Genomic DNA, 13,320 nt, shown 5'->3' with positions numbered 1-13,320 from the left:
GAGGCGAGGGATGCGGCGGGAAGGCCCCGACGGCTAAACGGAAGAGGCTGCAGGGCCGCCTCGGAATGGTCCAAGCATCGGATGCGATTGGGACGACTACCAGTGCCAACCCCTTATCCCGCGATGCGTCCGATACACAGATAGTTCCAAGGCGGCCGAGGAGCCTCACCGCATATCAATCGGGGTGCGAGGCGAGGGATGGGGCGGGAAGGCCCCAACGGCTAGACGGAAGAGGCTTCAGGGCCACCTCGGAATGGTCCAAGCATCGGACGCGCTTGGGGCGACTGCCAGTGCCAACCCCTTATCCCGCGATGCGTCCGATACACAGATGGTTCCAAGGCGGCCGAGGAGCCTCACCGCATAGCAATCGGGGGTGCGAGGCGAGGGATGGGGCGGGAAGGCCCCAACGGCTAGACGGAAGAGGCTTCAGGGCCGCCTAGGAATGGTCCAAGCATCGGACACGCTTGGGGCGACTACCAGTGACAGCCCCCTATCCCGCGATGCGTCCGATACGAAGATGGTTCCAAGGCGGCCGAGGAGCCTCACCGCATAGCAATCGGGGTGCGAGGTGGGGGATGCGGCGAGATGGCCCCAACGGCTAGACGGAAGAGGCCACAGGGCCGCGTCGGAATAGTCCAAGCATCGGACGCGCTTGGGGCGACTACCAGTGACAACCCCTTATCCCGCGATGCGTCCGATACGAAGATAGTTCCAAGGCGGCCGAGGAGCCTCACCGCATAGCAATCGGGGTGCGAGGTGGGGGATGCGGCGAGATGGCCCCAACGGCTAGACGGAAGAGGCTGCAGGGCCGCCTCGGAATAGTCCAAGCATCGGACGCGCTTGGGGCCACTACCAGTGACAACCCCTTATCCCGCGATGCGTCCGATACGAAGATAGTTCCAAGGCGGCCGAAGAGCCTCACCGCATAGCAATCGGGGTGCGAGGTGGGGGATGCGGCGAGATGGCCCCAACGGCTAGACGGAAGAGGCCACAGGGCCGCCTCGGAATAGTCCAAGCATCGGACGCGCTTGGGGCGACTACCAGTGACAACCCCTTATCCCGCGATGCGTCCGATACGAAGATAGTTCCCAGGCGGCCGAGGAGCCTCACCGCATAGCAATCGGGGTGCGAGGCGAGGGATGCGGCGAGATGGCCCCAAAGGCTAGACGGAAGAGGCTGCAGGGCTGCCTCGGAATAGTCCAAGCATCGGACGCGCTTGGGGCGACTACCACTGCCAACCCCTTATCCCGCGATGCGTCCGATACACAGATAGTTCCGAGGCGGCCGAGGAGGTGGGGGATGCAGCGAGATGGCCCCAACGGCTAGACGGAAGAGGCTGCAGGGCCGCCTCGGAATAGTCCAAGCATCGGACGCGCTTGGGGCGACTACCAGTGACAACCCCTTATCCCGCGATGCGTCCGATACACAGATAGTTCCGAGGCGGCCAAGGAGCCTCACCGCATAGCAATCGTGGTGCGAGGTGGGGGATGCGGCGAGATGGCCCCAACGGCTAGACGGAAGAGGCTGCAGGGCCGCCTCGGAATGGTCCAAGCATCGGATGCGCTTGGGGCGACTACCACTGCCAACCCCTTATCCCGCGATGCGTCCGATACACAGATAGTTCCAAGGCGGCCGAGGAGCCTCACAGCATAGCAATCAGGGTGCGAGGCGAGGGATGCGGCGAGAAAGCCCCAACGGCTAGAGGGAAGAGGCTTCAGGTCCGCCTCGGAATGGTCCAAGCATCGGACGCGCTTGGGGCGACTACCAGTGACAACCCCTTATCCCGCGACGCGTCCGATACACAGATAGTTCCAAGGCGGCCGAGGAGCCTCACCGCATAGCAATCGGGGTGCGAGGCGAGGGATGCGGCGAGAAGGACCCAACGGCTACACGGAAGAGGCTTCGGGGCCGCCTCGGAATGGTCCAAGCATCGGACGCGCTTGGGGCGACTACCAGTGACAACCCCTTATCCCGCGACGCGTCCGATACACAGATAGTTCCAAGGCGGCCGAGGAGCCTCACCGCATAGCAATCGGGGTGCGAGGCGAGGGATGCGGCGAGAAGGACCCAACGGCTAGACGGAAGAGGCTTCGGGGCCGCCTCGGAATGGTCCAAGCATCGGACGCGCTTGGGGCGACTACCAGTGACAACCCCTTATCCCGCGACGCGTCCGATACACAGATAGTTCCAAGGCGGCCGAGGAGCCTCACCGCATAGCAATCGGGGTGCGAGGCGAGGGATGCGGCGAGAAGGACCCAACGGCTAGACGGAAGAGGCTTCGGGTCCGCCTCGGAATGGTCCAAGCATCGGACGCGCTTGGGGCGACTACCAGTGACAACCCCTTATCCCGCGACGCGTCCGATACACAGATAGTTCCAAGGCGGCCGAGGAGCCTCACCGCATAGCAATCGGGGTGCGAGGCGAGGGATGCGGCGAGAAGGACCCAACGGCTAGACGGAAGAGGCTTCGGGTCCGCCTCGGAATGGTCCAAGCATCGGACGCGCTTGGGGCGACTACCAGTGACAACCCCTTATCCCGCGACGCGTCCGATACACAGATAGTTCCAAGGCGGCCGAGGAGCCTCACCGCATAGCAATCGGGGTGCGAGGCGAGGGATGCGGCGAGAAGGACCCAACGGCTAGACGGAAGAGGCTTCGGGTCCGCCTCGGAATGGTCCAAGCATCGGACGCGCTTGGGGCGACTACCAGTGACAACCCCTTATCCCGCGACGCGTCCGATACACAGATAGTTCCGAGGCGGCCGAGGAGCCTCACCGCATAGCAATCGGGGTGCGAGGCGAAGGATGCGGCGAGAAGGACCCAACGGCTAGACGGAAGAGGCTTCGGGTCCGCCTCGGAATGGTCCAAGCATCGGACGCGCTTGGGGCGACTACCAGTGACAACCCCTTATCCCGCGACGCGTCCGATACACAGATAGTTCCAAGGCGGCCGAGGAGCCTCACCGCATAGCAATCGGGGTGCGAGGCGAGGGATGCGGCGAGAAGGACCCAACGGCTAGACGGAAGAGGCTTCAGGGCCGCCTCGGAATGGTCCAAGCATCGAACGCGCTTGGGGCGACTACCAGTGACAACCCCTTATCCCGCGACGCGTCCGATACACAGATAGTTCCGAGGCGGCCGAGGAGCCTCACCGCATAGCAATCGGGGTGCGAGGCGAGGGATGCGGCGAGAAGGACCCAACGGCTAGACGGAAGAGGCTTCAGGGCCGCCTCGGAATGGTCCAAGCATCGGACGCGCTTGGGGCGACTACCAGTGACAACCCCTTATCCCGCGACGCGTCCGATACACAGATAGTTCCGAGGCGGCCGAGGAGCCTCACCGCATAGCAATCGGGGTGCGAGGCGAGGGATGCGGCGAGAAGGACCCAACGGCTAGACGGAAGAGGCTTCAGGGCCGCCTCGGAATGGTCCAAGCATCGGACGCGCTTGGGGCGACTACCAATGACAACCCCTTATCCCGCGACGCGTCCGATACACAGATAGTTCCGAGGCGGCCGAGGAGCCTCACCGCATAGCAATCGGGGTGCGAGGCGAGGGATGCGGCGAGAAGGACCCAACGGCTAGACGGAAGAGGCTTCAGGGCCGCCTCGGAATGGTCCAAGCATCGGACGCGCTTGGGGCGACTACCAGTGACAACCCCTTATCCCGCGACGCGTCCGATACACAGATAGTTCCGAGGCGGCCGAGGAGCCTCACCGCATAGCAATCGGGGTGCGAGGCGAGGGATGCGGCGAGAAGGACCCAACGGCTAGACGGAAGAGGCTTCAGGGCCGCCTCGGAATGGTCCAAGCATCGGACGCGCTTGGGGCGACTACCGTTGCCAACCCCTTATCCCGCGATGCGTCTGATACACAGATAGTTCCGAGGCGGCCGAGGAGCCTCACCGCATAGCAATCGGGTTGCGAGACAGATTATTGGGAAGGGAACCCCCTGGGATGCGGCTCAAGCAGTGCCCAAAGGGACTGGAATGCGGAATCACATCGAGAGACCCAAATGCTATACGAGGGCTCAAATCGAATTATCGATTTGGCCACGACATGGACGCATCGGAACGACTACCTTTGCCGAACCACTCGCAATTGCATCCATACCGAAACCAATAGACATTTCCGTTAGAGCCCTCGCATAGCATTCGGGAATCTCGCATGCCCCTCTAAATCGACCAATGCTGGCGCTCAATGAAAATCCGAGCGCTACCACCGTTCGAGCGCCAGCATTGGTCGAGTTAGAGGGGCACGGGGGAGAATGCTCCAGTCAACACCTCCCCTATATAAGTTATTTGTCCGATTCTCGCACAACCGTAGTCTGCCTCGTCGAATCAAACAACGGTCCCAGATTCCGACTTCCGTTCCGTAGAGACCCAAAAGCTAGATGGAGGCTCGCAAGAAAGAGAGTCGGCGCATAGCAATCGGGTTTCTCGAACGTTTAGGGACCGAGCTCACTTGCGGATAGGGCAAAATCCGCCAAGCAACCCAAAAGCTAGACGGGGGCTCGAATCGAATCGCCTAGGCGGCCACAACAACGACGTGTTGGATCGACTACCAGTGCCAAACCATTCAGCAAGACTAGTCTGTGTCGAGGCCGGATAGAGATTCTCAGAGAGCGCCCGCATAGCATTTAGGAGACCTGCCGCGTCCCTCACACTCGACAAATGGTGGTGCACGTTTATAAATCCGAGCGATCCCAACCCTTTCAAGCACCAACATCGGTCGAGATAGAGGGGCACGGAGGGGGCTGCGTGAGACAACACAGTCCCCTATATAAGTTATTTGTCCGATTCTCACACATCCGAAGAATGGTCATCAAATCGGACAACAGCCCAAACTTCCGACTTCCGTCCCAGAAAGCCCAAGAGCTATCTAAAACGTTCATGGCCGGAACTCGATCGCGGCTATACCAGTCCGCCAAGCAACCCAAAAGCTAGACTGGAGCTCTAGTCGAATCACCTCTGTGGCCATTGCAAGGACGTGTTGGAGCGACTACCATTGCCGAACCATTCCGCAGGTCGAGTCCATACCAAGGCCGCATAGAGATTCACGATGAGCTCCTGCATAGCAATCAGGAGACTTGCCGTGTCCATCACAATCGATAAATCCTGGTGCAAGATTTTTGCATCCGAGCGCTCCAACCAGTCGAGCACCAGCATCAATCGACATAAACGGGCACGGGGGGAGGATGCTCGAGAACACTACCTCCCCTATATAAGTTATTTGTCCGATTCTCAAGCAGCCGAAGTCTGGTCATCGAATCGGGTCAAAGACCACAACTTCCGACTTTACCCACAATGCAAGTCATCGAATCGAACATCGGCCCCCGAGTCGGACTCCATGCGTATGTCAGGTCATCGGACCCAAATTCCGCCTTCCTGCGCATGGCGGGCCATCAATATCAACTCGGTCATCGGACCCAAACTCCGCCTTTTTGCGTATGGCACGCCTTCAAATCGGTCATCGGACCCAAATTCCGCCTTCCTGTGCATGGCGGGCCATCAACATCAACTCGGTCATCGGACCCAAATTCCGCCTTTCTGCGCATGGCACGCCATCAACTCGGTCATCGGACCCAAATTCCGCCTTCCTGCGCATGGTAGGTCATCGGACACAAATTCAGACCTCGCCAATATGCCTACGTATCGAATCGGTCATCGGACCCAACTTCCGACTTCATCCATACTGTAGGGTCTTTGAGGTTGGCGCGGTGCGCTCAACCCAGGGAGTCGACCCATCGAAGCATACACCTCCCCTATATAAGCTATTTGTCCGATTCCCACACCTGTGTAGTTTGCACCTCTGACCAGGACATCGACCCCAACTTCCGAACTCGACTGCAACGACGGCACCAGCGCCTTGGTGCGCACCTTGCGACGCACAGTCCCAACATTCGCCTTCCTGCACATGGCAGGTCATCGGACCCAAATTCCGACCTCGCGAGTATGCCTACATATCGAATCGGTCATCGGACCCAACTTCCGACTTCATCCATACCGTAGGGTCTTTGAGGTTGGCGCGGTGCGCTCAACCCGGGGAGTCGACCCAACGAAGCATACACCTCCCCTATATAAGCTATTTGTCCGATTCCCACACCTGTGTAGTTTGCACCTCCGATCAAGACATCGACCCCAACTTCCGAACTCGCCTCCAACGACCGAACCAGCGCCTTGGTGCGCACCTTGCAACGCACAGTGCCAACATTCGCCTTCCTGCACGTGGCAGGTCATCGGACCCAAATTCCGACCTCGCGAGTATGCCTACATATCGAATCGGTCATCGGACCCAACTTCCGACTTCATCCATACCGTAGGGTCTTTGAGGTTGGCGCGGTGCGCTCAACCCGGGGAGTCGACCCAACGAAGCATACACCTCCCCTATATAAGCTATTTGTCCGATTCCCACACCTGTGTAGCTTGCACCTCCGATCAGGACATCGACCCCAACTTCCGAACTCGACTAAAAAGACCGCACCAGCGCCTTGGTGTGCACCTTGCAACGCACAGTGTCAACATTCGCCTTCCTGCACATGGCAGGTCATCGGACCCAAATTCCGACCTCATGAGCATACCTACTAATCGAATCGGTCATCGGACCCAACTTCCGACTTCATCCATACCGTAGGGTCTTTGAGGTTGGCGCGGTGCGCTCAACCTGGGGAGTCGACCCATCGAAGCATACACCTCCCCTATATAAGCTATTTGTCCGATTCCGACACCTGTGTAGTTTGCACCTCCGCTCAGGACATCGACCCCAACTTCCGAACTCGCCTGCAACGACCGAACCAGCGCCTTGGTGCGCACCAAAAGTGCGCACTTTTGGAGGGCACTTTTCTGCGCTCCAAAGGTGCGCACTTTTGGAGGGCACTTTTTGGAGGGCACTTTTCTGCGCTCCAAAGGTGCGCACTTTTGGAGGGCACTTTTTGGAGGGCACTTTTCTGCGCTCCAAAGGTGCGCACTTTTGGAGGGCACTTTTTGGAGGGCACTTTTCTGCGCTCCAAAGGTGCGCACTTTTGGAGGGCACTTTTTGGAGGGCACTTTTCTGCGCTCCAAAGGTGCGCACTTTTGGAGGGCACTTTTTGGAGGGCACTTTTCTGCGCTCCAAAGGTGCGCACTTTTGGAGGGCACTTTTTGGAGGGCACTTTTCTGCGCTCCAAAGGTGCGCACTTTTGGAGGGCACTTTTTGGAGGGCACTTTTCTGCGCTCCAAAGGTGCGCACTTTTGGAGGGCACTTTTTGGAGGGCACTTTTCTGCGCTCCAAAGGTGCGCACTTTTGGAGGGCACTTTTTGGAGGGCACTTTTCTGCGCTCCAAAGGTGCGCACTTTTGGAGGGCACTTTTTGGAGGGCACTTTTCTGCGCTCCAAAGGTGCGCACTTTTGGAGGGCACTTTTTGGAGGGCACTTTTCTGCGCTCCAAAGGTGCGCACTTTTGGAGGGCACTTTTGTGCACTCCAAAGGTGCGCACTTTTGGAGGGCACTTTTCCTGTGCTCCAAAGGTGCACACCTAGGTGAGCACCTTCGACCACACCTTGTAGCACACCAAACTCTGACTTTCGACTTCATCCGCAATGCAGGGTCTTTGAGGTTGGCGCAATGCGCACAACCAGGGGAGTCGACCCATCAAACCCAACACCTCCCCTATATAAGCTATTTGTCTGATTCTCATACATGCGTAGCCTGCAGGAGCAATTAGGACATCGACCCCAACTTTCGGCTTCTAAACGAAAACAAGGTCTTTGAGGTTGGTGTAATGCGAACAACTAGGGGAGTCAACCCATCAAACCCAACACCTCCCCTATATAAGCTATTTGTCTGATTCTCATACATGTGTAGTCTACAGGAGCAATTAGGACATCGACCCCAACTTTTGACTTCTTAACGAAAACAAGGTCTTTGAGGTTGACGTAATGCGCACAACCAGGGGAGTCGACCCATCAAACCCAACACCTCCCCTATATAAGCTATTTGTCCGATTCTCATACATGTGTAGCCTGCAGGAGCCATTAGGACATTGACCCCAACTTTTGACTTCTTAACGAAAACAAGGTCTTTGAGGTTGGCGTAATGCGCACAACCAAGGGAGTTGACCCATCAAACCCAACACCTCCCCTATATAAGCTATTTGTCTGATTCTCATACATGTGTAGCCTGCAACAACGATTAGGACATCCACCCCAACTTCTGAATTCGTCTGCGTTGACCGCACCAAAGGTGCACGCCTTGGTGCTCACCAAAATCCGACTTCCGACTTCTTCTGCTATGCGGGGTCTTTGAGGTTGGCGCAGTGCGCACAACCAGGGGAGTCAACCCACCGAATGCAACACCTCCCCTATATAAGCTATTTGTCTGATTCTCATACATGCGTAGACTGCAGCAATGATTAGGACATCCACCCCAACTTTTGACTTCTTAAACAAGACAGGGTCTTTGAAGTTGGTGCAGTGCACACAACCAGGGGAGTCGACCCATCAAACGCAACACCTCCCCTATATAAAGCTATTTGTCCGATTCTCATACGTGTAGTCTGCAGCAGCGATTAGGACATCGACCCCAACTTCCGAATTCGTTTGCATTGACCGCACCAAAGGTGCACGCCTTGGTGTGCACCCTGGAGTGCACTTTGGTGCTCACCTCGGTGCACACTTTGGTGTGCACCTCGGTGTGCACCAAAGGTGCGCACCTTGGAGCGCACCAAAGGTGTACACTTTGGAGCGCACCACATAGGGTCTTTGAGAGGTTGGCGCAGTGCGCACACCAAGGTGGGTGTTGAGGTGCGTGCCGAGGTGGGTGGGTGCTAGGGTGCGCTCCATGGTGGGTGCCAGGGTGGGTGCGTGCTAGGGTGGATTCCAAAGAGGGTCATAGGGTGGGTGCCAAGGTGGGTTGGTGATATAGTGGGTTCAAAGGTGGGTACTAGGGTGGGTTCCAAGGTGGGTCACAAGTTGGGTGCCAGGATGCGTGGGTGTTAGGTTGGGTGCCAAGGTGGGCTCCTGCGTGGGTGGGTGCTAGGGTGGGTTTCAAGGTGGACGCGAGGGCGGGTGCCAAGGTGGGTAACAAGTTGGGTGTTAGGATGGGTGAGTGCTAGAGTGGGTGCCAAGGTGGGTGGGTGCTAAGGTGGATGCCAAGGTGGTTCACAGGGTGGGTGGGTTCTAGGGTGAGTTCCAAGGTGGGTCACAGGTTCAGTGCTAGGGTGGGTGTCAAGGCGGGTGTCGAGGTGCCTGGGTGCTAGGGTGTGGATGCCAATGTGGGTCATAGGGTGGGTACTAGGGTGGGCTGCAATGTGGGTGCCAAGGTGGGTAACATGCTCGGTGGGTTCTAAATTGGGTGCCAGGGTGGGTGTGCACCCACCTTGCCCGAGGTGGGTGCCAAGGTGCCAGTGTGGGTGGGTGCTAAGGTGGATGCCAAGGTGGGTGAGAAGGTGGGTGATAGGTTGAGTGGTAGGATGGGTGGGTGCCAAGATGGGTCACAGGGTGGGTGCAAGGGTGGGTAGGTGCTAGGGTTGGTGTCAGGGTGGGTGGGTGCTAGGTTGGGTTCCAAGGTGGGTGCGAGGGTGAGTGTCAAGGTGGGTCACAGGTTAGGTGCTAGGATGGGTGAGTGCTAGGGTGCAAAGGTGCCAGGGTGGGTGCTAGGATGGGTCGATGCTAGGGTGAGTGGCAAGGTGGGTCCACAAGTGTCAAGGTGGGTGCCGAGGTGGGTGCCAAGTCGGCGACTGCTATGGTGGATGCCAAGGTGGGTCACGGGGTGGGTGCCAAGTTGCTAGGTTGGGTTCCAAGGTGGGTGCCAACGTGGGTGCTAGGGTGCGTGGGTTAAAGGGTGTGTCACAACGTGGGTGCCAGGATGGGTGCGCACCCACACTGGCCAAGACGGGTGCGGGTGCAAGGTTGGGTTCCAAGCCCGGTCACAGGCTGGGTGCTAGGATGGGTGGGTGCCAAGGTGGGCACCAGGGTGGGTGCACCCACCCTGGCCAAGGTGGGTCACGGGGTGGGTCCTAGGGTGGGTAACGGGGTGGGTACTAAGGTGCGTGCCAAGGTGGGTCATAGGGTGGGTGCCAAGGTGGGCACCAGGGTGGGTGTGCACCAACCCTAGCCAGGGTAGGTCACGGGGTGGTTGTCGGGGTGGGCGTCAAGGAGCCAAGGTGGGTGGCAAGTAGCCAAGTTGCGTGCCAAGGTGGGTGTCAGGGTGGGTGCCAAGGATCCAAGGTGGGTGCCAAGGAACCAAGGTGGGTGTCTGGGTGGGTGCCGAGGTGGGAGCCAGGGTGGGTCCCAAGGTGAGTGCAAAGGTGGGTGCCAGGGTCAAGGTGAGTGCCAATGTGGGTTCCAAGGTGCCAGGGTCAGGGTGAGTGCCAATGTGGGTTCAAAGGTGCTAAGTTGGGTGCGAGGTTGGGTGCGAGGGTGGGTGGGTGCCAAGGTGTGCTAGGTGGAAGCCCGGGTGGGTCGGCATCCCATGGGTGTCGAGTTGGGTGCCTGATGGGTGCTTCTTGTCAAGTTTTAGTCGTCGGGACTCATTTCGAGCCTTAGAGGTCGTTTCTTGTCCGGTTGCCCTGTCTTCGACCTGGGAACCCAATTTTGGTCCTCGGGTCCCATTTTTTTTTGTCTCGCATCCCACTTTTGGCCTGTGGCCTTTTCGGGGTCGATTCTCGTTTTGGGCATCAGAGCATGTTTCTTCTCCTAAAACCCAATATTTGTTTATTAAGTCTCGGAACACATTTTTGTTCTCGTGGACCCATCATGGGTCTTGGAACGCATTTGTGGTCCTTGGGTCCCATTTTGCATCCCGAAACTTGTGTTTTGGTGCTTGATCCCTATTTTGGGTGCCCACCTTGCACCAAGTGCGCACCCGGGGCAAACCGAGCGCCTTGGTGCACCGGGGCAAGATCGAGCGTGCACCCGAGGCGCCCCGAACATGCACCAAGGTGCACTCGGCCCACATGTGAGCGCAGGTCGTTGCGCCCGAGGTGGTGTGTGGGCACCGCGTTGCAGACGGGACACTGCACGCACACGACGCCCCCTCCAGGTGCACGCACGTAGGCCGGGCCGGGTGCACACCCGACGCCCTAGCAAGGTGCGCGCACCCGGGCAGGGCTCACACTTGGCGAACGGGGCGCACTTCGCGAGGGAGGGTGTGCACCTCGACGGGGGTGGGTGGCCGGGGTGGATTCGCACGTGGGTCGCGGTTTGCTAAGTACACACTGCGACAAGCTCATAACGGGTGCGATCATACCAGCATTAGTGCACCGGATCCCATCAGAACTCCGCAGTTAAGCGCGCTTGGGCCGGAGTAGTACTGGGATGGGTGACCTCCCGGGAAGTCCCGGTGTTGCACCCTTTTTTAGTTTTTCGCCGGGCGTCGCAATGCTATTTGAATAAACCTTTTGCCCGTTTGCGTTCTCGTCGGGGCCGGGCCGGGCCGGGGTGCGCTGCCCGCACTACCGCGCGCGCGGGGGCGACACCGAGCGCGCACCCGAGGCACCCCGAGCACACAGGCCACGGTGCAACCCGGGCGTTGTGCGCGCACCCCGGTGCGCCCGAGGTGCTGCGCGCGCACCCAGGTGAAATCGGTGTGCACCTCGGCCAGTGCGCGCTCGGTCGAGTCGCGCACGTTGGCCAAGGTGCACGGTGATGTTTCTTACTCTAAGGTTCCGCACCAGACGCCCGGGACAGGTGAGCGAAGCTGGGCGGGGCCGGGTGCGCGGCCGGGGCAGGTGCACGCAGCTGGAGAGAGCTTTGGAGCACACTTCGGAGCGCACCAATGATGCGCTCCATTCAAAAGTTTCCTGAAAAGGCAAAAAAAGTTGAGATTATAGAATTTCCCACTTGAGAGATTGTAAAAAAAAAAAATTTAAAATGAAGGAAACGCGGGTGCCAAGGTGTGCGCAGCCCAGCCAAGGTGTGCGCACCAAGGCGCCCACCCTGGCGAAGGTGCACGCAAGGTGCGCACCCGAGGCAAACCGGACAATTAACCCAACTTTCGACTTCGCGCGCACCTTGGAGCGCACTTCGGAGCGCTCCTTGGTGCGCACCAATCTTGGGCACCTCGGAGTGCACCATGGCGCCCACCAAGGTGCGCACCCGGGGCAAACCGAGCTCCGACTTCGTGCGCACCTTGGAGCGCACGAAAGGTGCGCACCATGGCGCCCACCAAGGTGCGCAGCCCAGCCAAGGCGTGCGCATCAAGGTGCGCACCCTGGCGAAGGTGCGCACCCGGGGCAAACCGAGCTCCGACTTCGTGCGCACCTTGGAGCGCACAAAAGGTGCGCAACCCAGCCAAGGTGTGCGCACCCCGGTCAAACCGAGCTCCGAATCGTGCGCACCAGAGGTGCACGCCATCGTGCGCACCTTGGAGCACACTTCGGAGCCCTCCTTGGTGCGCGCCGATGTTGCGCACCTCGGAGCGCACCCGGGGAAAACAATGCAATTAACCCGACTTTCGACTTCGTGGGCACCTCGGAGCGCTCTCGGGTTCGCACCTCGGAGCACACCGAGGTGCGCACCTTTGATGCGCTGCCTTCACCAATTTCCAGAAAAGGCAAGAAAACATTGAGAAGGTGTGCGCACCGAGGTGCCCACCCTGGCGAAGGTGCACGCGAGGTGCGCACCCGGGGCAAACCGGGCTCCGACTTCGTGCACGCCGCACCTTGGAGCACACTTCGGAGCGCTCCTTGGTGCGCACCAGGGCGCGCAACCCAGCCGAGGTGCCCACCCCGGCGAAGGTGCACGCGAGGTGCGCACCCGGGGCAAACCGGGCTCCGACTTCGTGCACGCCATGGTGCCCACCGCGGCGAAGGTGCACGCGAGGTGCGCACCCGGGGCAAACCGGGCTCCGACTTCGTGCACGCCGCACCTTGGAGCACACTTCGGAGCGCTCCTTGGTGCGCACCATGGTGCCCACCAGGGCGCGCAACCCCGCCGAAGGTGCACGCGAGGTGCGCACCCGGGGCAAACCGGGCTCCGACTTCGTGCACGCCGCACCTTGGAGCACACTTCGGAGCGCTCCTTGGTGCGCACCATGGTGCCCACCAGGGCGCGCAACCCCGCCGAAGGTGCACGCGAGGTGCGCACCCGGGGCAAACCGGGCTCCGACTTCGTGCACGCCATGGTGCGCACCGCGGCGAAGGTGCGCACCCGGGGCAAACCGGGCTCCGACTTCGTGCACGCCGCACCTTGGAGCACACTTCGGAGCGCTCCTTGGTGCGCACCAGGGCGCGCAACCCAGCCGAGGTGCCCACCCCGGCGAAGGTGCACGCGAGGTGCGTACCCGGGGCAAACCGGGCTCCGACTTCGTGCACGCCGCACCTTGGAGCACACTTCGGAGCGCTCCTT

The 13,320-nt window shown here is 59.7% G+C and overlaps 1 non-coding gene across 1 annotated transcript; it reads left to right on the top strand.

The window, feature by feature from the left end:
* The first annotated feature begins 11,207 nt into the window (after positions 1–11,207).
* On the top strand, positions 11,208–11,326 carry LOC131869242 (5S ribosomal RNA). Its single transcript, XR_009367634.1, has one exon. It is a non-coding gene; the product is annotated as a 5S ribosomal RNA (ribosomal RNA).
* Positions 11,327–13,320: the final 1,994 nt, after the last annotated feature.

The sequence above is a fragment of the Cryptomeria japonica genome, unplaced genomic scaffold (assembly GCF_030272615.1).
Source record: "Cryptomeria japonica unplaced genomic scaffold, Sugi_1.0 HiC_scaffold_240, whole genome shotgun sequence".
Lineage (NCBI taxonomy): Eukaryota > Viridiplantae > Streptophyta > Pinopsida > Cupressales > Cupressaceae > Cryptomeria > Cryptomeria japonica.
The sequence above is the reverse complement of the archived record's forward strand: the minus strand, read 5'-3'. Positions and strand labels throughout refer to the sequence as shown.